The 27451-nt window shown below is 36.9% G+C and overlaps 1 protein-coding gene across 10 annotated transcripts in view; it reads right to left on the minus strand.

The window, feature by feature from the left end:
* The window catches only part of FHIT (fragile histidine triad diadenosine triphosphatase), a 728666-nt gene that overhangs the window by 430512 nt on the left and 270703 nt on the right, over nt 1–27451 (minus strand). The window contains exon 1 of one of the 10 annotated variants that reach the window (XM_026102718.2): nt 21513–21590. The exons of the other annotated variants lie outside the window; for them this stretch is intronic. The gene's annotated coding sequence lies outside the window, so the exon portion shown is untranslated. Of the gene's footprint in view, nt 1–21512; nt 21591–27451 lie in introns of those variants that run through there. 10 annotated transcript variants of the gene reach the window in all.

Here is a 27451-nt window from a genome sequence, read left to right on the forward strand (position 1 = left end):
TTTGAAGTGTTACCAAAAACTGTGTTTGATTTGAATCCTTTTGATATCTATATCATACATACGCCATAGGTAGGTGGACACATAGGCCTGTAGAAGCGTTGGTAATATATGAAAATAATGTCCTGGAAGAAGGGCATGTAACGTTTGAATAATGAAATGCATGATATGAGTCTTCTGAAACCAGAACTATTCAACTGCAATTATAACACCTCAAAAATACTGCATGATAACCATTATAGGCCCAAAGTACTTAACAGCCCCTACTAAACTTGAAGACTCCTCAAAAGTCATTCCTTGTTTTTCAGATTATTTGTTGTATAGGAAATAGAATATTCTGAGGTACTTCGTAAGTCTTCCAGTGTGCCACAATAATGTTGTTCTTTATATGTTTCGAAACATGTAAAATTACATGTTTAATTCTCTTTTGAAGCTAAATAAACTCAGCTTTTGAACTAAGTTAAATAAAATACTGAAAGGCTTAGAACAGATACTTAAGCCATAAACTCACCTGTATTACAACACCAAATATATCAGAAGTATTTTATTTTCAATGTCATTAATTTTTTTCAGGTTTATCAGCGGCATATTTGACCTTGAAGAATCTGGTGAGAAAGGCAAAATCTGCACTTAGAGGAGTCCTTCTTTTCTTTTGCATCGTAGTAACTTTCCAACGTTATACATTCTAGTGGGAATGTGCCAACTAGCACATGTTAAACATCTGAAATGTTCAAGCTATACAACTGCACATATTGCTTTTGATATTAAGAGATTTTATTTAGAATTCATCATTTCATTTTATTCTGAAAAGTTACATATTGTATACATTGTGTTTATAATATCATAATATTCAAAATATTTATATTTTGAAATTATTAAATACCCACATTTAAAAAAATATCCTGGAAGCTTTTTTCCATAAAAATGTTAAAGTTTTAACTTTTGTCCCTGTTATGGACAATTTCTTATCAGATGCAAACACTGTACTCTTAGCAGGATGCATGACTACTGCCACTCACTGCTCCTGGATCTGGCGGGCCCTATTTCTTAAGAATCTTGCACAGATATTGTCTGCCTACCTGCTCTAACAAATTCTCACCAACAAATTCCTTTGCAATCCTTTAATTTTCTTAACTAATTCCCTGAATGGCAAAATAATACTTACTGAAAGCTGGAAACAAAGTAACTAATAGTTTCTCTGTACTATCAGTGCAAATATACTTATCCTGAAAGTCCCACATTACCTCCCTTACTCTTCCCATTGAATAAAACACTTGGAATCTTTTAAGTGATTAAGAACACGAACACTTTCCTAAGCCCTGTAACAGGAAAAGGTTTATACAGCAATACAGATCACAATCTCTGCAGTGACCTGGCCACATATAGCAATCATGTTTTAATACTCATGAATATCTACCGGGGAAGCACACATCTCTGACTAAACAGAAGTAAGAAACAACATGAATACTGTATGGAAAACAGCTGGGGAAATGCAAGCTATGCTGAAAGGATTTATAGTTAAAGGGCATTGCAAGCTGAACACAATGTCATGCTTCTGTGAAAATGCAAACATACTGGGATTTAAACAGTGGTGTAGTTTGAAAGATAGAGAAATTAATTTTTTTTTTCATTCTTCAGCACAGTCAGGGTCTTATTCATACTCAGTTTTACACCAGCTGGTGAGGATACAAAGGAGAAGAACAAAAATAATCAGATGCACAGAAAACTTGATTTACAATGAAGGAGCAATAGGCTTCAAATAGGTAAAAACACCTCGCAGGAAGGGAAAACAGTATTTGTTTATCATCACAATAAACAGACTTAATGTAAAGGACTTGAATCGCAACTGGGAGATTCAGGTTAGACATTACCAAAAAAATTCTTGTTCTAGCACTAACTCCTGGAATAAATTGAGAGGTAGGGGCACAAGGACAGTCTCCATCTCCAAGAACGGGCTTGACAAGCATCTGCTAAAACCTTCACATGCATAGGCAGTTGGGGTAACTGGATGAATCTCACTGCTGAAGGTCTCATTTTCTTCCGTTTCTACCATATTCATAATTCAGCATCAGCATCACATTGGTGAACCTAAGCCCTATATTTGACAACATAAGTTTGTTTCCTAATGAAACCTACATGAAATAGAATTAGTAGTTTTTGCAGCTGAGAACTTAATGAAAATGTTCAAAGTTTCAACAACATCCACCCCTCACTGTCAAAGCAACATTAAAGCACGATGGGAAGCTACTTAACTTACGCTGTTATTGGTTAGATAATTTTGAACGCAATGATATAACTGAATTTGGGCAGAAACAGACCAGCCTTACAGTTTCCAGGAGACACTGCATATCTGACAGCAGAAATATCAACCTTACTAGATTTATATCAAAATAAATCAAGTTACTGAATATGACCCCTTTCATAAGATAAGATTTTTTCAGCTGAGAAGAAAGGTCCTGCAGTTCATGTTCCTGTCATCTAATACCCAGAGCACTGGACTGAACGGTTTAGCCCAGCAAACGGTTTCCTCCCTTGCATGGAAAATACACAGGATTCAAACGTCTCAGTTACAACACAAGATAATATTCAAAACAACGGTTAAAGTGCATTTAAGAAAAAACTACTGTTAATTACATTTGGAAAAAAATCTGTAATTTGATTTCCTCCAAAGATGCAAAGTTCAGATGAACTGATTATTTTCAGAAGTTTATGAAGAACTGTGGACAGGCTCAAAAGTAAAATAAAGTCAAAACTTAAGATACTAGGAGAACTGTTCTGTTTCCAGGTGTGCAATAATAGCACAGCTTTTTTTAAAGGACAAGTTAAACATTCGCATGCAAACATGCAGCTGTGCTAATGCTAGACTGGATGAGAGAAAAAACGTATCTTCAACAAAAGGCGATAAAACACAGCTGAAAAAAAATTTCAGTGCACAAAGAAAGGCTTGGCGGCCATTGGCTGATTTCACCTAAGCAAAAGTCTGCACATCCAAATAGCAGTAGGGTTTTAAATCTGCGGGGAACAAAATTCCTCCTTTAGCAGTTCAAAAAGACTAAAAACCACAGCAAAAAAGTTTGACCCACTTTTACCCTTCTCTTATAAACCATGCGAAATGCAATTTGTTCAACAAGAGTAGACAAATAGAGGGAGTGTCACACTAGAGTTCAGACTTCAGCAACAAGACCTGTTAATTTCCCCTCTCCTTCTCTCCTTCCCCATCAAAAAAGCCAAATTTCATTGCCTAAAGTCAAGACAAGTTTTGTCAACGCCTTTACTAGACGCAGGTCTCAATTGATGCATGTTTACGAAAGAAGGGCTGATGCAGTGTTCAACCAGTTCAGCCTAAGCTTTTGTTTGGAATGTGGTCAAGGACAGAATTAATCTGAGGAACAGTTTGTTTTTCCTATGTTCTAGAAAACACTCTGAGCATGAGATCTCTCTGAATGAATCCTCCCCCCCATATTCAACTGCCTAGGTGGTGTCATGACATAATAAAATTGGAACTTAAACACTCAAATTGAAATAACGGAACAGAATAATTTTAGTGCAACACCGTAACACTACAGTAAGCCTTATCTAGAATAGGGTGGTGAATACTACACTACCTGCTTAAGTGGTGATCACTCTTTAATCAGTGCATTCACCAAGCACAATTTATATTTAGATAAACTCACCTTAGATTACTTACTTTACGGGTGTCCTTTTCCACTATAGACATAAGCTCTTAGTAGATTAACCACTAAAATGCCTCATAGCTTTCTAGTATCAATAACACTTTAGGAATGAGGGCCTATACAACACAACTCCAGCGTTTTCTCCTTCCGTTCATTTTCACAAGCAACAGAAGCCAAAGTGAGATAGTCTTGTCAATATTCTTGAAGTCAGACTTCAAAAATATGGATGTAGTGAGATATTTTCTATACTGTAATATTGTGCAGTAGAAATACAGACAAGTCAGAAGCAGAGAGGAAGATACTGTGCTGAAGAGCCTAAACTTAAATTCACATTTTCAAAATATCGGCCTTCATTTTCTTCGTTAAAAGCTTACAGAATGCTAAAAATGTTACTGTAACCATCAGAAAAGTTCTAAGAACTGCAGATATTTCGACAAGTGTATTATTACAATGGCCTTATGCCATAAGCATGTCACAGCATCTACTAATTGGAACATATAATAATAGCATATATATACACCCACCAGTTTCTTTTTTTACTTTACACTTCCCAAATATCCTGAAAGGTCCACATTTTAATCTATCTGTAACTACCTTAAGGTTCCTGAATTTGTTCCATTTCTGTCTTGGCAATAGCCTCACCAATTATGCCTGAACCCCATTCACTGTACAGAATTGTGTAAGTCACATAAGCCATAAACCAAGTAAGTAATTTTGAATGGTTTTGCTGCATTTCCAGCTTCCTTTTCAGCTCTGAATCACTTCAGGCATCAACAAAAATGTTTTAGTGTTACTCCTTTTAAATTCTCAAGATTAAAATATAAAAAAAACATTTCTGGTCACACAGTGATTTGGAATAACTGAGACAGTATTATGTTCTCATTTGTCAGTAAAGCTGATAACATTTTAAACAAGAATTGGGTGCCAGCTGACTGTTCTGCAACTAATTCTGGAACAAATTTCTGTATAATCTACTGAAAGTACTTTGGAATTTCTTGCCAACAAAGCTTTCTAATAAGATATTCATGAGTAATTAGAAATCTATAGACATGATTAAATCTTAATATACAATCTGCAGGATGAAAAGTTTAGGCTGAAACAGAGCAAACTGGCAGAGAACTAAGCTAGAGATCCCTCTGTAGGTGCAAGAACTTGGCTGGCATTTGTCAAAGCCAAAGCTCTGATATATCTGTGAACTCCTCAGACTGCACTGGTTTCCACTGCACAGCTACCTCATAAAGAGACTGCTAGCACAATTCCACAGCCCTCCACTTGTAGGCCAACAACGTATCAGTATCAAACACTTTTCAGAAAGTGTGCATAAATCAGTTATTTTTAGTGAAAATTTTGGACCAACCATCACTGTACCTTTTAAATAATGGATTTAATTTGCCTTGCCTTTATTATTTAAAAGGTCATTTAAATGATCCATATGTGCTACACAAACTACCCAGTAGATATTTCTACTTAGTCAAGCAAAGTTCTCACTATTGCTCTTTTTTTCCAGCAGCAAGAAGTTGTTCTGTAAGTAATGCCACAGTAATGCCATAACACTGTGGGAGTAGCTGATTCAAAGCAGCCTAGAAATGGCTGCGGCTGTAAGTACAGGAGACCTTGACTGAAACTCCTGAAAAATTAATTCTCTCTGGTTGTTGCAAGATATTTACTGACTTAGAAAATTGTGTTTCATAGCCAGGACAAAACCTTCCACATGTAGAGCAGCTCTCCATTTCCACAAAAGGTATGCGTTTGGCACAATATGAGGAAGTGCAACCTAATAATGAGCTAGATGTAGGCTATTAATAAAAAGGTATTTAGGAAAACTGCTCCTACAACTAGCTGGGCAATTACGACATAGATAGCCATGACTCTCATAGGTAAACCTCACACTGAACACAAGAAGTTTTATTTCCCTAACTGTTGTCAGCTAAGGATTTTAAAGCTCCTTAGAAGTATGTATAGAAAGACCCATCTTACATACAGGAAAACAAAGTACAGAGAGATGGAGCAGAGCACCAATTGTCAGAAAATGATAGAGGAAAGTCTTACTTCCTTGGTCAATCTAGTCAAATTAAAGTCCTCATGAAACTAAAACAAAGACTCCAAAATCACTTCATTTAGCCATAGTTCAAATCCACACTACCGATATCAAAGAACTATAAAGACCTAACACATCTTGAGTTATCTCTGCTATTATTTTGGCAGCCATCAAGCCTAAAAGAAGAACTAGTATAAAGTAAACTGGCAACAGAGAAAGCAGGAGCAAAACCAGGTACTGAACCATGTAAATCTACTTACTATACAAAATGCACATAGTAACACATACATACATTAAGGTTTTGCTAAGCAGAGAAATGTTATTTTACTATACTCATTCGTGAATCTTCTACGAAGTCAAAAACCTTTAGAGAAGAAAGAAATTTGAATACACTGAAAATAAATGAAAATAAATTTGGAAAGTATCTGTTAACATTTGTAATAGAAAATGTAGCATGTAACTTTTAGGAAATACAGTTCCCCAATTACTTCCCTAAATAAACTAGATCACTAATTTTAATATTCCTACTTAATCTTTCTCTATTGCAAAAATCCAACAATTAAAAATTGACAAGTATGAGAATTCAGATGGCCCATGTAATCCCAATTTGCCCAAATTGTGTGCAAGCATTAAGGAAGTCTTTAATAATAATGTCACATATTAGAGTTTCCTATAGGACCTCCTGCCTCTTCTGCTCTGAAGATGATTCGCTGAAGTTTTGCCTCTTTCAGAGAACACAAAATACCTGTGTGATGCTATACAAAGTACTTTACAAACTTTTTGTAAGTAATTAGTAATGCCATGTTTATTTTTTAGGGTAAACACTTGAGATGCTAGAGTAGGTTTCTAGACATAAGGAACAGACACCTGCAGCTGAGGCAGTAAGAGCTGTTTTCTGAACATAGTAAGTACTATATGATCCAAAGTGCTCTAATGAACCAGTCCTAAGTCTTAAAGCATGCATCCAAATTTGGTGAATTTTTCTGACTTTAATCTCTGTCAGCTCCCCATCTGTAAAGCAGAGATAATACCACTTCCCTCATGGGGTTTTGTGGAGATAAATTTAATTTAAAACCTGTGAAGCACTTAGATACTATAGTGATGAACAGCATAGAAAAGCCTATAAGAAAATTAATAATTCTGTCTTCAGAGCAGAGTCTGAATAGTGTGCCATAAAAAAGGCTTAGGACCACATATCAAACAGTGAGAATAAAACAACATCTTAAATGTCTACTCATTAATTGAGTACTGTCCATCTTCTGCACTGAGTAAGGAAGGAATCATCTGGAAAAGTGCTGTGTGTTCTTGTAGTTAAATAATCATAATTTCACTTTATCATAATGTGAAGGCATAAGAGAAGCTGAATTGAGGTTGCACAGGCAACCTTAATGTTAACACCCTCTTCTCTCAAGTGCCTGCCTTCGCATTCTTAATAATGTTCTTTCCATGCAGTTTGTTGTAACATTACCAGATAAAAAATGAATTATGATCTCATTTTGAATCTCTCCAATTTCTGTGCAGAAGTGGTAATGAGTAAAACTTGTCTAAAAAAAGTCTATAGAAAAATAAAATGCCAAGCTTGCCTAGGCTTGGTAAATTCAGCAGGGCTTCTGAATTTTCTCTGATTGCTTGAACAGTCCAACTGCTACTTCTGTTAATGCTTACTCTAGACTACCGTAAGAAATTTGGAAGAGGAGGGAAAGATGTATCAAGGGACTATCCTTTCAATTTTTATCAAATGCATTTGATTTTTAATTCTCAACAATAACAGCAGCTGACATGTCCCCTTTGCTAGTTCCTGCAAAAATATATGAGGCAGAATTAAAGAAGCACAGGTAGGAATCAAGGAGAAATAGCATCTCCTCAAGATACTCTCCAGTGCTTTTTCCCCTTCCAAAAAAGGCCCTCCACATCTTGTAAGAGCAGGGTGCTGCAGATCTTGTGAGAGTTATTCCCCTCAGCACTGCCCCACAGCTTATGTGCAAATCCTTTTCCAGTGCCAGCTGCCTCCTTCTCCAGGCCGACACGCACACACTCTTACACGAGGCTCCTACAGCAGGAGAACTACACGAGTGGTCCCGCCCTCTGACCCAAGATGGTAGACCCTAGGAAAGTGGGCAGTTTAAATGCTGATTTCATTAAATGACACCTGACTGAGTCATTAAAAGGAAGAAGAGTTACACCTAGCAACATAAGATCAGAACCAGATCCTAGAAGTTTCACCGCAAGGAGTTTCCTAGAATTCAAGTAGTAAAATAGCATCATGTACTTCAAATTAAAATGAAGTCTGTAAATATTCAATCTCAACTTTAAAAATGATTATTTACTGATCTTTTGAAAAAAATTAAACATGAAAAAATCAGTTTCCCAATCAGAGTCTAATTGTACAAAACCTTAAGAAAATAATTAAAATATTCTCATTTAAACTAAATTAATCTGTGTAAAATGATCAATGGTCTCAAATATCTGCTAGGCCAAGTTAAGTGAAATCCTTATATTTCAGCCAAAACATCTGTTTTCAAAAAGTATTTGCACACTGCTCGGTGCTTCAAGTTAGCAGTATTTCAGCATACCTTGCCAACAGATCGTACATAGTTGTAACTATTTTTATAAAGAGTATCACACCATAAGATACCACACAGCTACAATATTCCAGCTTTTCAAAAGGGCAACAGAGAGCCAACAACTTCAACATATTTAACTAGGAGCAAAATCAAACTTACGTAGCGATATGCCATATTATCAACTAGTTTGAAGCCAAACACTTCTACACATTACCAGTACTTGAAAGTGTAGTCATTTTCCGTTCAATTTGCTTACACTCAACGGGTGCGAACAGCGGCGCTCTGGCGGGAGGGCACTGCAGGGCGCCTGGCTCGCAGGAGGCCACGAGGCAGCCCGCGCCGGTCTCAGCCGGTTCCCGCCGGTCCTAACAGGTGCGAACCGCCCCTGCCGGAAGCGCGCGGCGCCGCTGCTCGGAGGGGCAGGAGAGGGCGGCAGCGAGCCGCGGGGGCGGCGACACGCGAGGACCCGCAGAGGAGGGGACACGAAAGGCGGCGCGCGAGAAGCGGCTGGAGAAAGACAACGGAGGCGGCAGGTAGAAGGGGACGTTGTTGGGGACCCGGCTGGAGGCGCTCCGTGCCGGGCGGGACCTCTGAGGACAGCGGCCCGGGCGGGGAGGAGGGGGGAGGGAGTTCTCAAAACCCACGTCAGTTACTGAAAGTTTATGTTAATTAGCAGTACATTAAATCAAGTGAAATGGCCCCAGTCAATACTGTTTTACCTGTGACTTTACGAAGTAGCTCAAGAGATTTTTACGCTGCTGTGGGTCATCGCAGATGTTTCTACTGTTTTCTGACTGGTTTGTTATTGGTGCAAGTTAGGACATGACGGTTTCAGCAGTCACATAGCAGATACTCGAGCAAAGTTCTGCGATATGCCCTAAAATAATTGTAGGGGCCTTTAGCAAACATGTTATGTGAGTTTTGGAAAAAAAAAACAAAAAAAAAAAAACCCGATGAAAATTACACCTGTTCAAAATGGACCGAACAAATGTGTTACCTAGCAAGGATGTCCTTGGAAGTTTTCCCCTTTTCCTCCACCGTTTTAGGAAGGGTTCATCTAAAACCTGTTAGAATGTATTAAAGTGCACCGTCACCTTCTATCTAGTCCTGGGAAGAAAAGGGAGATGCAGAAATGGAGAAGCCTAAAAGCTCAGGCAGCTTCAAAATAGTGAAGACTCATGCAGAATCCAGAAGTTCTTTCTACCCACTGTAAAACCTGCAATTTAGTCACAGAATTAATAAAATGCAGATATGCATTTTTAATTAATCAGTTGGCAGGGAGAAAATGGGGGGGGGGGCAGAAATCAAGCAATATCCATAGAAAGTTTTCTCATTTTTCACACTGTTGAAGATGTACTTAATTGCTAAGGAATCAAATTTGGTAAACAACAACAAACGTACACAGACACGCAGTAAAAGAGCACTGTGTAATGAACAGATCTTGACATTGCCTTAAAAGCACTTTTCATATTATATCCATATTCTCCTGACTTGCCTCTTAATGATACTAAAATATCTTTCTCTGCACTACAGATAGGTAAACTAGCTCGTATTTTGCTATTTGATTAAACAAGAAGTTTGAACACATAAGTATGTATCAACACAAAATGTCCGGATGTATCATTTTGTCTCTTATGTAAGTTAAATCTTTAAAAATTTAAAACTTCATAAATTAATGTAATTTAATAGGTATTCACTTAGAAAGAAAGATTTTCTTGGACAATGAATTTTAGGAACTAATTCTTCTGCTCTCTGAAGCAATTGCACTAACAATCTACCTTGAGTTAATCCAAGTTACTTACTGTTAGTCTTGATAATTGATTCTTATTTTAACACATGTTCATTGACTTGACTTTGCATTGCAGAAGGTAAATGAGGCTTCTACCCCCAGCAATCCAACAGGCTCTCTATATGCTCCCATTTGACCTGTTCAGTAGCCCTTAAATGAGTGATACAGCATAGAAGCTCACTTTCCAGTATCTAACCATTGTAGCGTTGAAGCATAGAAATCCACATTCACAAAATTGAACATTTCCTGAATACAAAGAAAACAGCGATTGAAATGCTTGCAGATTTTGTTTTGTTGTTTTGATAGCATGCAGACCCCAATGCATTTTTCTAATGCAAAGTGAAACTGCTATATGGCAGCATGCAGCATTCCAGTAGTCCAGGTCTATATGCAACATGTATGTTCCAAGCTGTGACTGACCTATGCATTAAAGAATGGAATTTTGCTTTATCCTTTGAGAGGAAGGACTGTTATTTTGTAATCGACTGCTTTAACTGGGTATTTGGGTTGCCATGGCAATGGTTAATCTGTATTCCTACATCTGAATATGTATCTTTTACTCAATAAACTGACCACTTTTACAAATGTATGTACTTTTATATGCACCACTTCAGAGCATGCAGCACCTGATAATCCATCTGCAGATACGCTCAGATGCAGTTTCCCAGTTTGTGCTTGCACACTGGATATTTGCACTTGTCAACAAGGCAAGTACATTTTGGGGATATTTTTATTACAGATAAAGAAGCTACTCTACAGAACTAGCAATTTGGGATGAGTAATCTAGGATGAGAGAGTTGTACCATCCCACAAGAAGCCACTGAAATAACTGCATCTCTTAAAATGTGATTTACAACCCAAAAGCAGTGCAGGGACCAGCTAATTCTAACAGCACAGTCACATTCCCCCACGCTGAACACAAGCAGCTCTGTGCATAGGGGCAAACAGGACCAAAGAGCACAATGACCCCATTTTGGGGGAGATGATTTGCATTCTGAAGGGCACAATAAGGGAACCCTGCCTGTGCTACCCTATTCAGTTGGATAGAGAAGCAGTCACTGGGCAGGATAAATTCTTGTTCTCACTTTCTACACATCCATACAGAAAATATGACTAAAATTTGCAAAACAGCTTTTTATTTAAGGAAGAAATACATCTATCATGAATTGATTTGGAGGGTAGCACTTTATGGCAGAGTTCTGAAGAGAGAAATCATAGCACATTAGTAGTATGTGTTTATAACACATCGAGCAGGGAAGTGTATGAATGCATATTTTCTACCAAAATTCCAAGTTTGAGGGTGTTTACAGATATTTTGGATGGTCTTCCAAATTTAGTTTTGACGCAATCCAAGATTCTGCATTTCACACCAAAGGACTTGCCAACAGCAGAATTTCCACAATGCTAATGTAAAAGCAAGGCAGTGGTTTAAAATCTAACTCTCAAAGACCTGCTTCAGTAGGTTCTCAGGGTTGGGGCAGATTCAACAAGCCACCACATTAATGATTCAGAGTATTTCGGAAAAAAGCACCATTGTTAAGCAAAGGAAAGTCTACATCCTCTACTTCCATCTCTGTCCATGGAAACGTAAGCACCAGGGAAGCCACATCACCAGGAAGAGCTGACTTGTGTACTGGAAGTACAAGTATCATGTACAGGAAAGCCCTCAATGAAGCAGTGTAAGCATCATCACTGATAGGAAAGCAAGGAATAGGTAAATCACAGCTCTTTCCTTCATATGAAAATGGATACCAGGAAGTGAAGCAGTAGGCAGAACAGACCAAAATATTGCTGCTAGAAAAGAGGAACAGAGCTGTCTTTTGGAAAAAGAATAGGAGGAGGAGTTAGGACTGATCTATCCCTCTGCTGTAAAGTATATGCTATAAAAAGCACTAAGTGAAAAGTTTTGTGAAAGATGTTCAATGGACAGGTGAAATTTTCATCCATTCTTGATAGTATTTCTATTCTTATTTCATTAGAAAAAACCTGATTTCTAAGTTCTAGATTAAGCTGTAGTGGAGTACCATTTAAAACTCCGAGATCCTTAGCCACTACATAAGGAGAAACACAGCATCACATGCAAATGTGTGCTATTGGCATAAGTGTGAAGTCCCTCCAGCATGGTTTTTAGCTTATCCTGTCACGCCAGGGGAATCAGCTTTCCCTCCTTCATAATGTCCATTCCAGCAGAGACCACTCCTGTGCAAGGTTCCATGCTAATAATCCACAGCACATACTGGCTTTAGTACACCAAAACAGCAAATGCAGGTGGATTCATCTCTCTCTCCTGAACCGTCCCCCCTCTCAGACTTAAAAGGGAATTTATACTTTAAGATACTCACAAGTTCCAGAAACATGTTTTTGTATTTGCTTGCAGATTCCAGTCTTCGGTAATCAGTTATCCCTGTATTTTCTCTTACAATTCAAGAGGTTTTGTGCAATATGAGCTACAAGCAAGATGATTTTCTACATCAGTTAGATTATAACTCTTGATTGTGGTGGTTTCACGTATTTTATTATTCTATTCACCTTAGATGTGCTTACCCACTCAAAAGCAGCAGGAAAAAAAGGCAATTCTGTTGTGTAGTTTTTGTCATTACTTTTACACTGGAAAAAGCCTCAGTAAAGCACGTTTCCCCAGCTAGTTAAAATCTCCCTTATCTTTCCCATACATTGCTATTCCCAATCCCTACTGAACACGAACATACACACAAACATTTATTGGGTACACAGGAAAAAAGCCAAAGCAGCAGGAGGCAAAGCTATTACTTTCTCAATTCAGAATGTAGAAGCTACCCACCCTGGTGCAGGGTGTTCAGGGACAAGACAGAAGAGAGCAGGATGATAGATGAATCTGGACCAAGCAATCCTTTATTCTGCAAATAAATCTTGCTAATATAGCAGCATATGAACGATCGGCTTTTTCCCAGGGGCAGCCCTGTCCCCCAGCAAATGAAGGTGTAGAATCTGACATGACAAATATTGATTTCCCCAGAGGAATTTATTTTTCCAAACACAAGCAAGTATTATCGCAAATCAGCAATCAAACCTTAGCAGCAGCTTGTATTTAAAGACACTTAAACTATTATACTTGCGGTGTATATAATATGTAAATAACTATGTAAGCCTAAGTGCAATATGTGTTTACATACAATTCCTGTAAATACGTAATAAATGTAAGTATAGCAAGAGTCAATCATTTCTGAATCAACACTGTTTTTTAAATTATGGTCTGGCTTTATTTTACTTTCTTTTGTTAAAGGCTCAGTACAAAGCCCTGTCAAGAGACAGAAAAGATTCCCAGCAAAAGCCAGAATGGACTTTGAAGCATCCTAACAAATATTAGTTATCACATCAATGTGTTAGATCTAGATTCCTCTAGTCCTGTTTAGTGCCAATTTAGTTATACAAAGTTAAACTAGAGAAATCGTCCATAAATTTATTTTTACTATTTGAAGGATAATTTATAGGCTAATTCTGAAGTCAATGGTACAGCTCCCCTGGACATGAGACTGGATTTGACTCAGATTGAACCAGTTTTCTTAAGGTAAAGAAAAGTTCTCCCAATTTGAAAAGGAAAAAACAGTACATTATAAGTAAACATACCTTTCTAAAAGACATTGCTGTAATCCAGATTCATCCTCTTCTTTCATCATAGTATATCAAAAGCATAATAAGATAGGACATGGAAACCGGAAAATTCAATTCTTATATGGTATATGCAGCTTTGTCACATTCCTCTCATGAATAAAGTGCATCTGCTACCAATCCCCTTGTAATTTGTTCCATTAACTCATTGTCTATTACTTCAGCAGTTTATTTGAGCTGCCTATTTAGGACAAAGACTGATTCCTGTAGTCAAAAGTAACCCTAAGATGATACTAGTTAACTTTGTCATCTGACTCGCTTTCAACACTATGTACATTACACTTTCACTATTATAGCTGGCATATGTTATGTCAGTTTTATAGCAGAAAACATTCACGGACAAGGAGAACAAGACCAAACCAACGCAGAATTTTGGTAATTACAAATATCAGTTGAAAAAAGCATGCTCTGCCTAAAACAAAAGCTTAGCATCATTAAATGTCCTGTTGTACTAACAAGACTCAAGAATAGTATCCTTATAAGCAATTACTGAAGTAAGAATAGTGTAATGACCTTGCTTATCAAGCTTACAATCAGATTCAAAATCTAAGGATAGTACTACATTATTTGATCTGCCTCTAAACTTCTACTTGAAAATTTCTAATCCAGATCAAAGTATTTCAACATTTCATCTAACAGACAAGGCACTTCAATTTTGGTTATTGTTTATCACATGAATCAGATCTTACATTCCTCTGTCTTCTTACAAATTAAAAATAAGTTTCTAGATTTATTACTAGTGTCAAGAATACTTAGAAATTATTAATCCTTTCTCTAAACAATGCATCTCCAAACCAAACTTCATCTGTCAAAATCAAATACATACTTTAAGGCAGAAAAAAGCTAAACCATCTCAGACTATATTCACTTGGTCAATAAAACCTTTTTTTTGTTGTTTTTTTTGTTTGTTTTTTTCAGCATATAGGCAAATATTTTTCTCAAACTAGTGGCAGTTCAACAAGGACAGCAACAAGGACAAATTATACGGGAATTTTTGTAAAATTGTTTCTAAACCATGGGTGGGAAATAGAAGCCTTCAGCATCCAAGTTAGGTCCATTGGACTACACTCTGTTTCAAACTCGAGTGTTTTTTTATGATCTTTTTAGCATTTGTCAACACCAGCCTTCATATGTAGCCCAACTGCTACAGTACTTTTCATTTGCACATATTTGTGCATATTTTTTGTTCACAAAAGGTACTAAGAAATAGAAGCAAATTTGACAAGTTATAGTCAAAGAAACAGATTGGTCTAAGATTAGACCAAAAAAGAAGAAATACAATGGCAAAGCTGTTCTTGAAAGTTTATTTAAAAAATATCACCCTCTTATCTTTTCTTATCCCTTCCCAAAAACTGAGTAAAGATTAGGATGTTAGGAACAAAATTATCCATGGTGTAAAAGAAAAAAGAGAATATTCAGCAAGCTATAGCAGTTACACAATCCTGAGTAATGATGTGAACTGTTCACTGTGTCAGTTGGTAACAGGTGATTTGGGGAGTGTAAAAACAGAGACTGTTTAAGAATATCTTGCAAGTTGTCAGAAAAATTCGAACTTGGCAAACAGAAATTAGGCCAGAATAATTTTAAAAAATCCACTTAGTTTAGAAGAGTAGTGGGAGTTACATAATGAAAGAAAATAAAGCAGCTGACAGCATTACATATGAACTACAAAATTGTAATACTGAACAGGGAAAAAAAGAAAATGTAGAAAAATGAATGGCTAGCAGAGCTAAGGACTAAGGAGTTTTTGTTTTTGTTTTTTAAGTACTAAGAACACAGAATTTATAAGTGTGCCATATATCTGCACGGTTTATGGCAGAAATATTAATAGTAATACAAAAAAAGCAGAAATAATAAATACTAGTCTTCAAGAAAAAGCTAGATGATGCAGCTGTAGAGTGGGATGCTTTCTATAACAACAGTAATTAAGTAGAGAAAAATGAATCAACAGTTGCTGAAATTAAACAGATCTGGATAACTTGCATCCCAGAATTTTAAGAGAGATAGCCAAGCAGCATCCAGACTGTCAGAAAAAGATTACATTGCTAAGCTAAAGGAAAAAAAAGGGGCAGGGAGAGAGAGTGATAATTATATTCTTGTCAGTGTGGCATCAATTAATGGCAAAATACTGGAGTGGAGTAGCTGATATAGGACTTCACTAACAAAGGATTAAAATAAAGTAATATTAATCCTAGTCAATATGGATTCATGAAAAACAAAGATGTTTGGATTTTTTTTTTTTTTTTGAAAGCTTGGCTAATAGGCTACATCTTTGAAATGATATGTGTTTCCACAAAACATAGAACTTCACAGCCTATGACATTTTGATTATTAAACTGAAATTGTATAAAATCAACACGAAATACATGGAATGGATTTAAAAAACACTAATAGGTGTCAATACATAATTGTAAACATGAATGATCTGCTTTTATCTGAATGTGAAAGGAAACATAAACCATTACAGATAAAGGCTTGTGCACAGAGAGACTGGAGAATGCTCTAAAACAAAGTCAGCAGGACACCAATACTAAGCAAGAGAATGGGATTACTGGCAAAGCTGAGCAAAGAGGAAAAGCGGTTGTGCCAAATGAAAGTCTAACAAAAAGTATGTTGCCATATTTACACAATAGAAAACTACACTGGGAATCCACAGTTTAGAAAAGAGACTTAGAGTCACAGGAATTAATCAGACTTAGCTATCAGTGTGACATTGCAGCAAAGGTTTAACATCAGTTTGTCTGCTTGGGATTCCCCTACTTAAACATCCAGCAATGATGTTAAATTACCTACCATGTTTGGCACGGGTGCAGAAACAGCTGGAATACTGCCTCATTCCAGTATTTATAACTTTTAAAGCATGTAAATACATTGGAGAACATTCAGAGGAGAAACAAACAGATCAATTAGAAAACATACTTTGTAAAAGGCCAAAGAACTCCATCTATTTAGCTTACTGAAGAGAAGCTGCAGAGTGACTGGAGTGCATAAGCAGCTACAAGCCAGGAACATATATTTCCTAACAGACATCTTCACAATCTAGAAAGACAAAGGTATAAAAGCTTTAAACAGTTGAAGACTGTAACTATTAAAAAAAAACAGGAAGTGCATGTTTTGGTGCTTTTGAGGGCAGATCAATGATCACTGACCAAAAACGGATGGTAGAGGACAATGAGTAAGTGAGGTAATTTGTAATTAAATGCAAGTTTAATTTGTTACTCCTGTTGTTCTGTTATGAATGTTAGTCCAGTATTCACATAATAACTCACATTAATCAACATTATCTTTTAAAATACTTGTTTGCAGTCTCTTTTCCTCAGTGCCAAAGTAGTGTTCCACAACAAGCAGAAAAAAGTAATTTATATTTGCTTTCAGATTTTAACTTAGCGTTTAGGATTACTGTTGAAAGACTAGCCCTTTGTCTCTGAAGTCATATGTATGTCTGTCTTTGCAGTAGGTATAAAACTAAATTTAAAAATTCGATTACAGTTAAAGCCAATGCTTAAAGCTAAAGATATTTTGCTTTGTAAATAAGAAAACAAGATTTGGGCTATTTTTTCTTTCCAATCTCTTCTTCCAACATTATTTAGTTTGAACTGGGCAAAGGGTTATTCAAGTGAAAATAAACAAGGCAGATGGTAAAACGTCTGTATTGTCTGGAATTCCATCAAGTTACCAGCTACCACACTACTGCTAGGTACAACAGCTCATCACCAGTACCAGCAAAACTAATTAATCCTTGGAGAGGTGTCTAAGCTAGCCTATAAAGCAATGGCTTTTCATCTCTAGTGGTCTTTTTCATGCAAGACTAGATTCTTGATTAAATTCATCCAATATAGCTCTTCTAAATTTTCACAAAGATTCAGCTGCCACTGCCACCACCATATGTCTCAGTTTCTCTCTAGGCAGAAGGAACTGATGTTTCTAGAGTTTGGAGACTGATTCAGAAGTGCCTTTATGCACAGTTTTAAAAGGCCATTCCTATTCCCCACAACACTTAAATATGCATTGAAATCTCTGACGAAATTCAGTGCCATCTCTAATATAAATACTGTACTAAACAGAAAAACCTTTGAAAATTTTAGAGAATTCCCCAACTCAGAACCAATAAAAAAGGGTTTTGGTTTTAGGATCTTTTAACTTGGATCAAATCATGCTCGCTTACACACCATTACAGCAATGGCTGTATGATGCTGAAAAAAAGAATAAGAGAAACAATAAAAGCCCGTTTCTGCCAATTTCAAAGAGATACATATCCCCATCCTACAGGGCTGGTGCAAGGCTTATCAAAAATATAATAAAGGACGCAATCTCAAGGGAAAGCTACTCTGGAAAAAGCATTACTACCAAGGTATGCTAGCACATACTAACCATGTTCTACTTCTGGTTAGGATGAAAGGTGGATGCAATTCTTACAGAATTGTGTATGGCAAAACACTCCAAGGTAAGTCTAAAGAGTATAAAGGTAAAATCAAGTTTCATATAAGAGGTGAGACAACCTATGTAAGAGCCCAGTTACATCTCAGTTGATATAAGTTCTTAAAACAAAATGAGTAAGGTGTATTTAAACAGCAAGTATTACCTCCAAATATCCCAAAGTTCTTGACAAACTAAAATCCAGTTTACAAGTTATTTACGTGGGAATAATTTATTTCACTCTGGAAATATAGCTTGTCTTTGGAGTGAGACACAGCAGTTACATCACCAGCCTGGGAAACTGGCAGCATCTTCAGCTAGCAGTGATTTAGACTATGCAATAACACATAAGCTCACGGGCTCAGAACCCCTTAAAGCGGAACCAGTAACACTGTTACTAAATCTTCTGCGGGAAGCCAGCACTGAACAGACTACAGGATCATTTATTGCAGTTTATATGTTTCTATTGTCACCTACCCACTCATATTCCACTTTTCATCTCTGAGGTAAAACAAGGGGCTCTTCCAGCCTGAAGAGTTGTAAGCATACGGCTCTCCAGCACAAAGCTAAATTGATCCTGGTTTCTTTATGCTCCTTCCATTGGGATGTGGAGATAGAAAAGCCATCTCTCAGCATTGCAGCAAAACTAAGATCCTAGTCAAATCAGGAAAGCTAAACAGCAGCCTCAACACAATCACTGAAAACAAAAGGAATTTGCAGTGTAATTCAACAAGCTAGTGAGATGGATTCATGGACACAGGCACAAGATTGTGGAGTGATTTGGCCAATACAAATACCACTTCAGTGAAAGGTAACATCAAAGCAGATCTACTAAGCTGCAGAACAGTGTGTTGTCCACATTTTGTAGGTGCAATAGCAAAGACTAGTGACTCTTAACACAAAACAAAATACTCCTTTAGAATTCAGAATTGAACTGTATTAGCCTCCCCTAATGACCTGAGAGTTCTGAATAGGAAAGGACCTTATTTTAAATGTCTCACTTTTCCTGAAAAGAATTACAATGATTACACAGTTGCATAAATACCTCTGCTCAGGGCACATCTTCACTTATTTAAAAACAGAACTCTATTAAAATGTGGCAGCTTTACTATAGGATAGAGCATAAGAACCACCATCTTATCAGCAGGAGGCTCTGTATTCTTTAGGGATTCAGAAGCAAGGGGAAAGAAAGCCAAACATATCAGCCTTATAGTCATTATTCTGGCCTCTTAGAAACCTCTTAGAAACAGGTATAGAGATCAAAAGCAAACAGATTAGCAGCCCTTTAGGCAAGGCTTAAGACTCAATCTTAATCTATCACAAAGCAGGAATCAAAAACAAAATGGAAAAGCTTAACAGAGAGCTCTGTTTAATTTGTATTTCCATGTTACTAAAAGTTAGAAAAGTATAGCATTCCCTGAAGGAGATAAGTTCTTGATCTATGTCTAAAAATATTTTTTAAAGTACAAGCAGATCAGACCTGAGATCTGGATCCAAAACTGTATTTGATGCCAACCCTTTTTCTACCTCTCTTCTATTTCCTGTTAATTAAATCATTTATGCATATATTTATCTTTTAGTCTATGCTTATGTGTTATTCTGAGTAGTGCATGAATTTATTCTCTTAATTCTCTCTTTTTACAGAAAATAAAGTTACCAAAACACACACACACACACACAGCATTCATATCAATGTTTTTCTGTATGTTAAGACTTTGAGGAAAAACAAGGAAATTATTTTTTTCTATATTAATCCCAATATGTGAGAACATAGACCAATTCCAGCAGCCCTCAGAATACATGGCTTTTTTTTTTTTTTTTTTTTTTTTTTTAAACACATTGAGAAAATGTTAAAGGAATGGTGTGCACTGAGAAGCCTGCACTTCCTGGCTTTCTTGCATACAATCTAACCAGAAGTCACAGCAAATACTCTCTGGAGACTGGCAACAGCTGCTAGCTAAAGGTTTAGACCTAATGATGTTCACATAATTTCTAGTTCAGTGGCACTCAGAAATGCAGCCTCTGTGCAAACCATTCCTCTGCATTAAAAGAGCTGAGGAGGTTTACCTCTGCTGTCCAGAGGTGTCTGATACAGGATTGTTACTGGTGCATTTTTCCCTGTTAAGTTGCAAGTTTATGATTATGAATGTAAAACAAGAATCCACTAACATGTATTGGAATCGCATACAAAATTTAAAAATGCAGAAAAGCATTTTCTCAAGAGCTCAAGAAGCCCCATGAAAGAGAGAATTCACCCTGACACAAATTGGTTAAAGGGCAAAGAGACAAACTGTGCTGGTGGGGCTACTCGGTTCCCACAATTTATTCTTTAATAACTTCTGCTGCAATATTTCTGGGGCACATCAAAGAACAATACAGGCTGATGTTGGTAATCCTTCTCACATATAAAAACTTTCATTACAGAGTGTTAAAGGCATCATTCTATCTGAGAAATGGGAATTGATAGGGGTTGGCTTTTTTCTATCCTGGGGAAATATCTAAGGCTCTTTCTCATGGTGACGCTGAGTACTCTTGCCAGAATTTGTTCTGAAAGCTGCAGATGTGCAATATGATGAAAAATCTCTTTGATAAATGGGAAAAGGGAAAAAAAAGTTCAGCAGACCACTTTTCTGTGTCAGACCTAGCAACTGCTTTCCATTCTAATTAGTTTTAAAATGTTTCTTGTAAACACTTTTCTATTTCTTCCTCCAAAGTTGTCAGCACTAATTTTTACAGAGATGCCTGTATTGAACATCTTCGCTTATGCGAACAGGGTGAAACAGGTTTTATTCTTTATCCATAGGAATTACAAAGTTCCTTTCCTTGTTGTAGTCGCAGTGGTCAGAGAAACTGAGTTGGCTAAGGTGTACCCCTCATCATTTCAATTTCAATTCAGGGCAATATTCTTGCTTGCTTCCCAAGCTAAACTGCTGCACTCTTTAGCTGCCTTAATTCTGCAATTGCCAAAGTCTACCGCAGAAAGGATTCCATCTTGGAAATCTAGCAGAACACTTACACATTTACTGCACAGCATAAACTTCAGAGATTTGAAGCGATGGCACTGCATTTCGTAGCCTCATGAAAAATCAGGTAGTCTCACTTATTTTTAATACGTTTATGGAATTGCAAAATGAGAATATGTAATAAAACCAAGAGTACAAATTATCCTCTCAGTCTTTAAACAAGCAAATCAGATTAGAGCCTTACTTGAGCTACAGAAATAAACGAACATAGAATTTGGCCCAAAATTCATATTGAAGATAACACTGCCCTAGTAACCAGTAAAAGTTGCCAACAGTGCATCACGATACCAAGATTTTTAAATAGAGGCTCTTACTCACTGCTGATTTTTTTTTCAACCTAGGGGAAGAAAAAAGCCTGCTTACCAGATGCTGAAATCTTTAGCAGAAGAGAATCTATAGTTCTCATCTCATTACCGTGGTGTACGTGAAATGTAACTTCCTTGACTTCAGTGAAGCTTGATGAGTACAGACTAGATAGAAGAGAAACAGTCCCTATGTTTTATTAAACCCTTTAAAAATTGATACAAAGAGTGCTCCAGTAACAAGAGCTGACAGCTTTGATTAACATAACTGCATTTCTTTCTTATTCCTTTTCATATCCATTGTATTTAAAAAAAATGCATTTCACACAGTTCACCTATTCTCAAATTCAAAACAACCAAAAAATAAGCCTAAAACTTTCTCCTCAACATCTTATGCTACATAAATGGGCAGGGTCTCTAATGGGAAGAAGGCACTGCCTGCGTTGTGCGATTGTTATTGCAAGCGTTGTTCTTGTAGCAAATACTTCCAGGAGGCATGTGGGACCACTGTGTCACACAAGGGCAGACAGAAATAAAGAGTACCATCTCTGCCCAAAACAGTCTCCAATCTGAATAGATACAACAGAGACAGGAATACAGATAGACAAGACTAAGGAAACAGAGAAACAGTCAACATGACAGGTGCTAGTCTCAGCACACGGGACGCCTACTCATTGCCAAGTTTCAGGGAAAGCAGCAGGGTGAAGAGGAAGGGGTTTTGTTGGGGTAGGCAGTTATTTTTAAAAGAACAATGAGATACTTTTTTCAACTTTTCAAGCAGGAAGGCCACCATAGGAGAAAGCACTATGAGCAGGTTTCTGTCAAGCACAAATACCTGAGTAACGGCAAGAGTTTAACATCACTCTAATACACTTAGGGAAATAATAAACTAAGAGGAGCTAAGAAGGCTACAGAAAAGAGCCTTCCCTCTAATCCCAAGAGATTTGAAACAAGGTTTCCCATGCAGTAACAGTATCAACTTGCCTTAAGACCATTCAAGGTTAGTAGTCGAGAGCAAACAGCTTTAAAATCATATTATCTTGTCTGAGCCAATTGTTTGCGAACATTGTAATATAGCATAATAATGTATGCAGTTAAAGTCCAAAAGTTAGACTTCAAAGCAAAAGCCAATGAGAAGAACTATATATAACCTGTAAATTAAGCTGAAGCAGAACCAGTGGTAAGGAGTTTAGGCTGACTTTTGAGGCAGAGTTGGGGAGCACAAAAAGAAAAGGGATTGCTTAAATCTCTTAGGCTTATGTTTGGCTTCTAAAGGACTTCCCAATTAACTTTTCCAGTGCTCAACTAACAAAGCAAAAACTAAAGGCCAAATCCTTCAAGAAATGTACATACTTAAGACACAAATAAAGTTACAGCTTTTATGCCTGTATTAATATTGGCTGTAATAGCACAGAGTCAAACTGCTAGCAATGTGCACGCAAACACATGCCTATGTGTCTTTCCAGCATGGGGAATGTTCCGCTTTTGAGGACAGAAAGCATGATTTCCTGTTACTCAGTGACAATTATTAATAGTCAAATTCATTTCAGTAGGATGACTTCCAAGCTTAAAGTCAAATGTGATGGCTCTGTCAAGACCAGGACTTCGCCTACTGGCTACAGCATCTTAGCAGAACACTGCCAAGATTTGACTTGTCTAGGCCCTTCAGGAAGCAGTTTGGGAGAGAATTAACAGTGAAAATTACCATAAGACCACTAAACCTTATACAAAAACTGAGAAGACTAAGAGACACCCTAAAAGCTCTTCCAATTTTTTCATTTTCTGCTTAAACTGACTTGGAGTTACGGTATCCCTTTGATTCATGCTTCTGTCTTTGATGGCTGGATGACAGAGGTAATCGTTTCCCAAGGATAAACTGCTCTTGAACAGTTCTTTATTATCAGACAGGCCCATGATTTCTTTGAAACACTAGCCATACCTGTATTTATTCTTGTTTCCTTTATATTGAAAAAGCAAAGGCATCTTATCAGGAAAGAAGATGCTAAAAACCTATTACATTGCCAGCTTGCTGTGTTCCAGAATTCAGATCAACTTCCTGTTGTGCTGAAAAAAATACTTATATGAACATTAATGAAAATTATTAGATAGTGAGCACTAACCAATGATTTGAATGTTAGAACATTCTGCACTTATAAGCACATATGAGGTTTAATCTTTTATTTTTTAAAGCTTGGCCCCAAATCAAATCCTCCTTATTCAGCAATCAAAAGCAGCTTATTCAAGTGCCCAGGAATCTGATGGGATACACCTTATCAACACCAATCTTTCACAATCTATCAGGCAAAAATTTTTGCTGCCAGTTAGCCTTTTGCATGCCTCATAACAGAAAGAATCTCGATGCAAAAATCACATCCTTTGCTCAGAGGAAGATAGGACATCCTAGTGTTATTGCTGCACATTTGCCACTTTTCCTTCCTAAAAGGAGCACAGATCTTAAAATACAATAACAAAACACCCTTTGCTTCCTTTCACCTTCTATACTGTTTAGACAAATATTCATATAGCTCCTTAGTCTTTCTTAGCAACTTATGTCTCAAGACTTGATGCATCTACCCTTATTTTAATATAATCTTCAATAACTTGTTATTTATTGCCCATCATCCAATGTACTATTTTTTTAGTATTACTGTAAGGGTCTTGAGCAGTCCTATGTGAAAAGAGTTTCTGAAATCCAGATCTGTTACTTGCCTTACAAGAATTTTTCCTTCCTACTGTTTATATATTGAAAAATACTGCCATGTTTGTTGCTTGACATAATCTGTATTTCACAATGCTATGGAACCTGCAATGCAGCAAACCCCTTTACTGTATATTAGTACAAATTAACTCTGCTACTTTCTGTGCTATGACCTCACATGCATCAAATGTCCTTCCTTCCAAGGGACAGAGTGGCACTAATTCTTTTGTGCACCTAAAGTAAAAGATGCTGCCCGAAATTTTATATATTTTTATATATATTAAAAAAAAAAAAAGAAAGAAAAGAAAAGCATGTAGCTAGCATCTCTGAGATGCCATCCACCAGTTCTCTTAAAAAAATATTTTTAGTCTTACAGGACTGTTTTCTAATCTGGGCAAAGCACATCTCACAAATAAGCCCCCAAAATATCCTCTCTCGAGTCACAGTAACAGGATTCCAAGGAGATATCTGGATTTCTATGAACTTATCCATTCACTCTTCATTGCATTTTCACTCTCTGTAGCCTTATTTGCCTCCCTCATCCTGTTTTTAATATGCAATGAAAAATAGCTTTTAAGGAGCACAACTGTTTTAATTTATCTATTTCCATCTGTCCTTTTTAGATGTGCACCTGTTCCCCCCTTTTTCCATCTCTATTATTTCACTCCCTTTTTCATGATTTCATAATATCAAAGGAGGGAAAGGGATAACTTGCATTAATTTTAGAAATTCTAGTATGCAAGTTGCAAAATATTATATGCAAATACTTCATAATATATTGATACACTTATTTGCAAGCCCTCTAGTCTCAGAAGGGCCAAGGTAAAAACTTTTATAAAACAATTACTATTTCCAGTTCTCTGTATTCAAATTAAAACATTATAAAGGAGAATGATTTTTAAGGAGCAGTTATTTGCACTATTCAGGAACCTATTCAAAAGTGTTTAAGTGTTCAAAAGTGTGTGTGTCCTGTTTTGCTTACATTTGCAGCCACTAACAACAACAGTGGTTAAATCTTTTCAAAAAATTGTAACAGGTTGGCATAAAACATTCATTTTCCTTTAACATAAGAATTCGTTCCTTAGCAAGCAACAGAATTGTACAGAATGAGGAAAAAGAGAATGAGCAGAGGCACATAGGTTCCTGAATAGTACATATTTAAAAGTATTTTTTAAAAGAACGGTTGAAAGAAAATAAAAGGTTTCCACTACGATTTCTTGCTTGAATTTTTCTCCTTTAATACAAGTGGTTGCTTCAGTAACTTCACCTTTGCCTTCTAAAGATTTCATCTGTGCCCTTCTTGATCAATCAGTCTGTAGCAGATGCCTACCACGACGTCACCCATGCTGGTCTGTCACATAGGTGCTCAGCCAGCTCATCCCCTCTTTCAAAGCAAAGTTCCATGCATGGAGATGACTCCTTTCCAGAGAGTACACCTCCAGTCCTCACCTTCCCAGCCTCTCCATCCTCTCTCCACACATCTCAGCGCTCCAGTCAGGCAACTATCCCAACGCATGTCTGTTATCCCAAGGACACCACAACCCTGTGACTCTGCACGAACTTCTGATTCTTCCTCTTTGCTTCCCATGCTGTGTACATTCATGTATCACTAATTCAAATGAAGTCAAATAAAAATTCTTTAGTTATTGACTGCTATTTTAAGAGTGGCTGTTCAGGCATCCAGATTATCAAACTTACTGAACTGAAAAAAAGTTACTTAGTTTAAAACTGGAAGATTCCCATTCTCTAAACTGGTGGGATCAAGGTCAATTGATGACTAGAGTAAAACATTACCTGAAAGTATGTATTCTAAGACAGTATTTGAGACAGATATTTTGACATTGCCTAATGCAAGAAGCAATAATCAAGAACAGGAATAGCCAATTTCTTTTAAAATTGCCATTACTAAAACACTAAACATAGCTCTCCCTTGAAGATAATAACTTGGAAGTAGAACCACTTATATTAGTTGGTTATTTTAGGCAGCTTTTTAATGTAATTTGTCTGTCTTTTAATGAAATTTAATTGGTGGAAATACAGAGGTACAAGTTGACTCAAGGCTTCCAAAAAGCAGAAGCCCATGCTCTCCTGACTGTGGACCAAAGTTTAAGATCAGCTAAAGGTTACCAAGAAAAGGGAGGGTGGGAGGAACCCCTTCACAGTGAATCATTCCAGCTTCCCTGAGAATCACTAGAAGTAGCAAAATTTACCTATATGACTAATATTTCAGAGAACTCAAATTTGCCATACTTAATGTTTTAAGGTGTATTCCAACTTTCTGCTATTCTAAACTTCCAAGCCAAAAGGAATTCTCTACATAGGTTTAGTGGCTACCACATTATAATATCCAACCCACTCCCTGGAACTCAAATCTCACAGATTTACAGAGCAGCCCACGTAGAGAAAATGGCCTACTGAGATGTTGGACTACTTCAGTTAATAAATGTTTAATATTAATAGTTTCTGGTGTGTCCATTTTAAATTTACATTTCAAAGAGTCATTTGTTAAGGATGGCCTAATACAGGACAAGCCTGCTGAAACTGGAAAAGCTCTTAAATTCCAAGTTGTCCATCTCTATTTCAAGGCCAAATCCTCAAAAAATAAATTAGACAAATCTGCCTTTGATGTCTACTAAAGAAAAAGCAAGATTTTTTTGAGTAATTATCATGGGACCAACCACAGGGACCCTGAAAAGAGTCAGTCCTCAAAAGAAGCAGTTTCTAAGCTCTCCAGAGAACAGAACTACTGGACCAGGAGTCTTTCAACATTAAGCTTCAAATTCCCTAGGAAACCAAATGCAAAATCACCTTACAATATTAATGAAATACTAGGTTGGAATACCAAGTAGTCAGATGTAGTTAGTATTAATTTTTCTTCTATAAGGTTAACTATGCCATGTTATGCTCAGACAGTACTTCCAAAGTCCTTTTTCTTAAACACAAACAATAATATCTTATTTGCAAGGCGAAAAATTAATATTGTACAAGCAACCAGGGACTACGTGGGTAATGCTGCAGTCTTGGGCTAAAGACATACAAACCTCCCTCTGTTCCTATCTCACCCCAAGCCTCTTTCATGAAATGGGACCGCATGGATGTTGCATCATTCACCCATAGAAGCGACCAGAAAGTACAATGAAATAATTTACAATCTGTTTGGAAGGTAGGTAAACCATGCAACATGAGGTAACGCGGACTTCTAAAAGCAGAAATAACAGAATAACAGCAAAGCCTAACTTGCTTTGAGAAAGGTACCATTTTCCAATTTAAATGTGAAACCGTTATAGGTGAAAAAGTAGCTT

This window comes from Dromaius novaehollandiae, chromosome 12, assembly GCF_036370855.1.
Source record: "Dromaius novaehollandiae isolate bDroNov1 chromosome 12, bDroNov1.hap1, whole genome shotgun sequence".
Lineage (NCBI taxonomy): Eukaryota > Metazoa > Chordata > Aves > Casuariiformes > Dromaiidae > Dromaius > Dromaius novaehollandiae.